This window comes from Anas acuta, chromosome W (assembly GCF_963932015.1).
Source record: "Anas acuta chromosome W, bAnaAcu1.1, whole genome shotgun sequence".
In the NCBI taxonomy this organism is placed as follows: domain Eukaryota; kingdom Metazoa; phylum Chordata; class Aves; order Anseriformes; family Anatidae; genus Anas; species Anas acuta.
In genome coordinates, this window is record NC_089016.1 from 23495764 (window position 1) to 23503925 (window position 8162).

Here is an 8162-nt window from a genome sequence, read left to right on the forward strand (position 1 = left end):
GGGTCCTCAGGACTCATCCCTGAGTACTTTTTCATTCTAACCCTAAGTTTCTCATATGATTTCTGTGTCGTGGGTTGTTATTATCCCAGTCTGCAAGCAGATATTTCTGCTCTATTGAATTTACTCCCAGTCGGGGGGTGGGTTGGTTCTTTCATATTCTTGCATAGCTGCCTGCCTAATCATTCCCAGCTCTTCTCTAGTGAATAACATACTCAAGACTGACATTTCTCCTCCAGAGAAATATTTTGGAAAATATTACCCACTAACAAATTAATGTTTGTTATCCATGCAAATATATCCATATTCATGTTTCTTACCCGAGTTAATGGAAGAAACTAAATTTCAAACTAAAAATCAATCATTGCAATAGAAATTTACTTATTTTATTTTTTCAAAGTTGTATCTACGCTTTTGCGAAGTGAAAAATGCACCTTTCAGAAACACATCCATACCTCTACTGAGCTAAATATTAAATCAGATGACATAAGTAAATGTCAGTTACTAAACATTTCTTATAAGTGCAATAACACATTCTAATCTCAATTACTTCAGTCAACTCTAATACTAATATGTTACCTTATATGTCCAAGGTTTCCTTATACACTGATTTAAATTTAAATAGAAAAGTCAGTTCCTGAGCATTACATAAGACCCCCTGCAACACACACAAAAGCAGGTAATAAAACTAAAACACACACCAACTTTACAAACATTTTGACTTTTTAGGATTTATTAAGCAGTTGTCACAGTACAGGGGGGATATTTGGAATGGGTGTGAGAAAGTCTGTTTAGGGTTTTGTTTAAATCACTTCCTAAAAAATGTAATTTTAAAAAAAAGGCAATAAAAATATTATTCAATTCATAGAAGTTCAAAAACAATCAGAAGATTTATGATCTACTTCACATCTGACTTTAGTTAGAAGTCCCAGAAACTGCTGTTTTCCTGGCCTAAGAAAGAAAGATTTATAATTTTGGTAAAAGCACGAAGTTACATATACTACATAAAAGACTAAAAACCAAACACTTAATCCAAGACAAGCCCCACATTTCAAATCACCAGGGTAAAATAAGAGTTTGGTTCTTTGGGTACAAAATTAGGTTATAGACACAGGCACCCACCCCCTGCTTGTGAGGGAGGCACCACAGCATCCCCGGTATGCCACCACACCCTGTGTCCAGTACAAGTTGAGCCCAGAGCCCCCACATAGCCTTGACCTCCCGCAGGTCTGCCACCACCTGCCCTCCCTCAACACGGTCTGTTCTTACATCTACAACCCCCGGAAAAAAAAAAAAAAAAAAAAAAAAAAAAAAAAAAAAGCACCAAAACAAACAAACAAACACAAAAAACAACGATTTCCTATAACCCACCAGAAACGCTCTTTTTTTTTTTTTTTTTTTTTTTTTTTTTTTTTTTTTTTTTTTTTTTGCCTCGAGAGTGCGCTCGCTCACTGTGATGTTGACACAGAGCCTACCTGCTCCCGCTGCTGGCGGCGGCCAGGAAGGAGGGGGGGGCTCTCTCCTTGTAACGTCTCACTCAGGCCTCGGTGGCCCTGCCGCCGCCGTTCGCGTGGAGCTCGTCCAGCCCAGCCCGGCGCGCTGCGGCCGGGGGCTCTCGATCACCACTGCCCAGTTGCAGAGCTGATGACTCATACTACGGAAGACACCGATGGGCTCCTCAATAAGGAGCCGGCGGCCTGCAGACTCCACGGGGACAGGTGACTTCTTTATTCCGCTTCGGTCCACGGGCAGGGAGACAGCAGAAACCCGAGCCCCCCGCCCGGGGGAAGAAAGCAACTGGCTCTGGTGCCCGCGATTCAGCCCAGCTTGCCTCTGGCTGCAGCTACCTGCTCCGCAGCCCCCCACCTGACCCGACTCCAGCAGCACCCCTGATGGCGGGCAGGCCGGCAAGGTTGCTCCCCGCGCGCACAGGGAAGGAGGTAAAAGGAAGGGAGCGCTAAAAACGCCCGACTGGGCTGATGGGGGAATCCAAATCTCTGTCCTCGTCACTCACCGCTGTCCACTGGGGCTGCCTCTCCTTGTTCGACTCTCCTCGGCACCTTCTTCCCCTTCTTTCGTGAGCCCCGTGCCCCCTCCCCGCAGCGCTGGGGAAGGGTGGAGAAGGATGGAAACGAAATCAGTGGAGGAACCTGGTGATGTCGGGGCGATCAAACAACGGGCAGGAGCGGTGCAGGCCCCTTTTCGCGCTCCCGGCTGGTTCTCCTGCCTCAGCTGAGCGCCAGACACTGCCTGCTGCCGCTGACAGAGCGCCTTACCTCCACGGCGAGACGAGTCCGGCCGAGAGGGTCTGAGGCAGGGTGGAGATGAAAATGGCGACCTCTCTAGCGCTGGTGCAGCGAATGGAAGGGATCCACCAGGCCGGCCCGCTCTACGCTACCAGCTGGGCTCAGCGCAACGAGGAAGGCAGGAAACAAAGGAAGCCGAGCGACAAATACAGCTATTATCCTTTCCTGTCAGCCTCTATATACAACCCACTTTGCCGCCGTCACCCTTTCAAACCGCCGCCGGAGATGGCCGCCGTGCCAGGGCCTGCCAAGGCAGCTGGTGCCGCAGTGCCCCCTGGTGCCCCGCGCGGCACCGCTGGGCGCGCGGTGGGAGCCCCGAAGGGAGTGCTCGGACTGGGCTATCACAAGGCCTCAAGGCCCAGTGCGGCCCGGGGTAGATTTTTCCAATTTCTTATCATTCCTCCGGAAGGACTGTCGGTAGGCACTGCCCCAGGGATATCTCCCTGTCCCCTGGAACCCTTGTTTCCCATTTTTCCTAGCCCTCATCAGTGTACTGCTACAAAATTTTTTCCTCCTGCAGGGTACCACACACTAACATTACAGTTCGAGAAAATGGGGGTGTACTCCCAAGTACTTTACCCTGCATGGGTGTACACTTCTGGATTAACCAGATTCCCTGGCGTACTGTCAAGCACTTGATTTAAAGATCAAAGCCGAAATTTCTTTAAGTGGTATATTCTTTATTGCAGCGCTGGATGCACGGGGGATCCTTCCGCCTATCGTGCATGTTCGAAATGACAAAATATCTCATATTTATACAGCGAAACAATGAATATTCAATTAGCACCTATACATATTCATTACCTAACCCCGCCTACCCTTGCTTCGTATGCTAATTAGCTTATCAGTCCTTGCGCTTGCGCAAAAGTCTTCCAAGAATTGTAGGCCGGGGTCTCCAGGATGTGGGCAGTGGTCGTTGGGAGGAAGGCCGTAGGTCTTCCTCGTAATGCACTTTTCACCTTTGCTTAATCAGTTGTTTTCCAAGCTGTAAAAATGCTGAGTTGGCTTTCAATTTAACTGAGGGTCGGCAGATAACAGGAAGTCTCAGTTAACAAGACAAGACAATTGACTCAAGTTATCTCAAGTCTCAGCCTGACTAACAGTTAACAGATACTGGGATGTTTTCAAATAACAAGATGCTTAAACATAACAAAAGGTCTACAGATAACAAGATGTCGTTTACTTTGTCCTTGCTAACTTTTAACCACAAGTTTTATTCTATCCTAAAGTGAGTTTTATACTGTATCACACTTTACCATGCAAGGGAATACCTGTAGTGGGTTTACGTGGCAAGGTTTTGGTAGTGGGGGTGTCATAGGGGTAGCTTCTGCAAGAAGAATCTAGAAACTGCCCCATTTTGAAAAAGACCCCACCACTTGGCCAGAGCCAAGCCAATAAGCAATGTTGTTTGCCCCTTTGTGTGAGCATATTTAAGATGGGAAAAAAAACTGAAGGGGAACAGCTGCTGGGAGAGAGAGAGGAGTGAGAAACAGCCTTGCAGATACCAAGGCCAGTGAAGAAGGAGGGGAAGAGGTGCTCCAGGCGCCGGAGCAGAAGCCCCCTGCAGCCTGTGGTGAGGACCATGGTGAAGCAGGCTGTCCCCCTGCAGACTGTGGTGTACCACGATGGAGCAGGGTTCCATGCTGCAGCCTGTGGAGGAGACCACGGTGGAGCAGGTGGACCTGCATCGACAGAGGCTGCGGCCTGTGGAAGACCCCTGCTGGAACAGATTCTGGGCTGGACCTGTAGCCCGTGCAGAGGAGCCCATGCAGGAGCAGGTGACCTGGCAGGAGCTGCTGCCCATGGGGGACCCAGGTTGGAGCAGTGTGCTCCTGATGGATGGACCCTGGGGTACGGACCCATATCTGGAGCAGTTCTGGAGGAGCTGCTGCCTGTGGGAAGCCCACGAAGGATCACTTTGGGAAGGACTGCATCCTGTGGGAGGGACCCCACGTTGGAATAGGGAGAGTGACTGAGAAGGAGCAGCGGAGATGAAGTACTATAGACTGACTGCAGCCCCCATTCCCCCATTCCCCTGCGCTGCTCGGGGGGAGGAGGTGGAAGAGGGTAGATGGAGGGAAAGTTTTTTTTGGTTTCATTCCTTTGTTTCTCACTTCTCTAGCTTGTTAGTAATAGACAATAAATCTTACTATCTCCCTATGCTGAGTCTGTTTTGCCCATCACAATAATTATTGTGCGATCTCCCCATTCTTATCTCAACCCTTGAGTGATTTCATATTTTTTGTTGATCATCGGGTCCAACCCGCCTGCCAAAGCAGGTTCCTTAGAGCAGGCTGCCCAGGTAGGCGTTCAGACGGGCCTTGAACATCTCCAGAGAAGGAGACTCCACAACCTCCCTGGGCAGCCTGTTCCAGTGCTCCGTCACCCGCACCGGGAAGTTCTTTCGCATGTTGATGCGGAACTTCCTGTGCACTATCTTGTGACCATTACTCCTTGTCCTGTCCCCGCAAACCACTGAAAAGAGGTTGGCCAAATCCCTCTGTCTCCCACACCTCTCACACACATTGATGAGATACCCTCTCAGTCTTCTCTTCTCCAGGCTGAACAGACCCAGGTCTCTCAGTCTTTGCTCATAGGGAAGATGCTCCAAGCCCCGTATCACCTTTGTGGCCTTCCGCTGGACTCTTTCCAGGAGATCCTTGTCTTTTTTTGTACCGGGGAGCCCAGAACTGGACACAGTACTCCAGGTGAGGCCTGCCCAGGGCAGAGGAGAGGGGGAGGATCACCTCCCTTGACCTGCTGGCCACGCTCCTTTTAATGCACGCCAGGATCCCATTGGCCTTCTTGGCCACCAGGGCGCACTGCTGGCTCGTGGTCAACCTGTCGTCCACCAGGACCCGCAGGTCCTTCTCCGCAGAGCTCCTCTCCAGCAGGTCATCCCCCAGCCTGTACTGATACATGCGGTTGTTCCTTCCCAGGTGCAGGACTCTACACTTGCTCTTGTTAAACTTCATTTGGTTTCTTCCCGCCCAGCTCTCCAGCCCGCCCAGGTCTCGCTGAATGGCAGCACAGCCTTCTGGCGTGTCGGCCACTCCTCCCAGCTTTGTATCATGGGCGTACTTGCGGAGGGTGGACACTGTTCGCTCATCAAGGTCGTCGATGAAGATGTTGAACAAGACCGGACCCGGCACCGACCCCTGGGGAACACCGCTAGTCACAGATCTCCAGCCGGACTCTGCGCCGCCGATCGCCACCCTCTGAGCTCGGCCAGTCAGCCAGTTCTCAACCGGCCTTACCATCCACTTGTCTATCCCATGCCTTCTCAGCTTTGCTAGCAGGATGTCGTGGGAGACAGTATCAAAAGCCTTGCTAAAGTCAAGGTAGATGACATCCACTGCTCTCCCCTCATCTACCCAGCTGGTGATGCCATCATAGAAGGCTACGAGGTTGGTCGAGCACGATTTCCCCTTGGTGAATCCATGCTGACTACTCCTCGTAACTTTCTTCTCTTCCAGTGGCTTGGAGATGGCATCTGGAACAAGCTGTTCCAACACCTTTCCAGGGAGAGGGGCGAGACTGACTGGCCTGTAGTTTCCCAGATCCTCCTTCTTGTCCTTTTTGAAGACCGGAGTGACATTGGCTATCCTCCAGTCTTCAGGCACCTCTCCGGTTCTCCAGGACCTTTCAAAGATGATAGAGAGCAGTTCAGCAATCACCTCTGCCAACTCCCTTAGCACACGTGGATGCATCGCATCGGGACCCATGGATTTGTGTCCATTGATCTCAGTCAGATGCTCCCGAACCACTCCCTCATCAACCAGGGGGGAGCCCTCCATTTCCCAGACCCTCTCTCCTCCTTCTAGGGTCCATGAGTTCCAGGGGGGAGTCCTTGAAGCAAAGACTGAAGCAAAGAAAGTGTTATAAATGGCTCAGTCTTCAAAATAGGACTATAATCAAAGTTTACAATTTATTAAAGGAATAGAGGTAAGCAAACAGCGCTGGGTGTGCTGGGAGTTTCTGCTCCACCAAGACGCACCCATTCAGTATCTCCGCCTTCTCAGCATCTCCTGTTACCAGGACACCCCCCTCATTCAGCAAGAGACCCACATTATCCCTAGTCTTCCTTTTACTGTTTACATGCTTAAAAAACACGTCTTATTATCTTTTATCTCTTTTGCAAGCCTCATCTCTAGGTGGGCTTTAGCCTTCCTTGTCGCGTCCCTGCAGGCCCTGACAATGCTTCTATACTCCTCCCAATAGGACAGGCCCTTTTTCCACATTTCATAAACCTTCCTCTTTTGATCTTATCGATGATCTCCTTGCTCATCCACGCAGGTTTCCTGCCCCCCTTCCCCCATTTCCTACTCTTAGGGATGCACCGATCCTGAGCTTGGAAGAAGTGCTGTTTAAATGTAGCCCAGCTCTCACATGCACCCTTGCCATCTAGCAACCTAGCCCATGACATACTCCCAAGCAGGTCCCGGAAGAGGTCAAAGTTGGCTCTCCGAAAGTCCAGGGTTGCAATCCTGCTTTTAGCCTTACTTTTTCCACCAAGTTCCATCTTGAACTCCACCATCTCATGGTCGCTGCATCCCAAGCTGCCCCCAACTTTCACGTCCCTAACAAGCCCATCCCTGTTGGTAAGGACAAATACCCAAATCCTTGGTCCAGACACCACCCCCTTAAGCCAGTCGTTCACCTGTCCCGTTCTCCTCCTTCTTTCTGGGTCCTGGTCACCCAGAGGGAGGACAGAAGAGAACACTACCTGCGCCCCTGATCTCTTCAACAACCTTTCCAGGGAGGCAAAGTCCTTTTTTGTGGAGGAATGGTTAAGTGAGGTAGGACATGTGGATGTTGAGCAGTTGGGAGACAATGGGCTGGTGAAGCACAGTACTCAACTCACATGAGCCTGGGCACGTACACAGCTGGCTGAGAGCCAATCAGGCTCAAGGACACGATGCCCTTGGGCGATGGGGAAAGTCCCTAAGGCGGGACAGGTAGCCAAAAGAAGGAGGACCAGACTGAAAAGCCCGGGAAGTGTTAACCAATCCTGAGCTTAGTTTCTGCAATATGTATGAGTTGATTATGTTCGAACTAGATAAAAGACGACTGAGCTATCCATTAAAGTTGAAGTTCACTGTTCACTCATATTGAGCGTCTGGGTCTTCCTTCCATCGGCAACACTTTTTAATATTCCTAATTTTTCTAGTTGCGGCTTCCTGGGATCCAACCTGAATGACAACAAGAGGATAGTAGTCCTCCGGTTTAATGAGCTGTGGCAGAGCCTTCCTAACTTCTCTGACACGTGCCCCAGGAAGACAGAACACCTCTCTGGATAGGTTATCTGGGCATCAAATAGGAGCCTCAGTGCCCCTCAGCAAGGAGTCTCCAATCACTAAGACTCTCTGTTCTTTTTCTGTGGCACTGGTTGTGATGCAGTGCTCCGCCCGGCCCCGATCTGTATGCTCAGTACTTCCTCCAATCTTGACGCGCTTTGCATTTGTGATTGTGTGATTGCACTCAATATGATTTGTTCCATCACTTTTCCTGGCACCAAGGTCAGGCTGACAGGCCTGTAGTTCCCTGGGTCCACCTTACGACCCTTCTTATCAGCAGTTTTACTGATCCCCCTCCTGACTTCACCTCTCTATTCAAGAATAGAGACCTCTACCATTTCATGGGCACTCTGCTCAAGACAGCTCCCAACCACCTGTCCTGGTTTCAGTTAGGACAGAGTTAATTTTCCTCCTAGAAGCAGTTGGGTGCTATGTTTTGGCTTAGGATGAGAAGAGTGCTGATAACATGCTGATGTTTTAATTGTTGCAGAGCAGTGCTTAGGCCAAGCCAAGGGCGTTTCAGCTTCTCACTCTGTCCTGCCAGTGGGCAGGCTGGGGGTGC

The 8162-nt window shown here is 50.1% G+C and overlaps 1 long non-coding RNA gene across 1 annotated transcript; it reads right to left on the reverse strand.

Annotated features, from left to right (window-relative positions):
* Positions 1 to 702: 702 nt before the first annotated feature.
* On the reverse strand, positions 703 to 2581 carry LOC137847176 (uncharacterized). Its single transcript, XR_011090825.1, has 2 exons — positions 1473 to 2581; positions 703 to 948 (listed from the first exon to the last, which is right to left on the reverse strand). It is a non-coding gene; the product is annotated as an uncharacterized lncRNA (long non-coding RNA).
* Positions 2582 to 8162: the final 5581 nt, after the last annotated feature.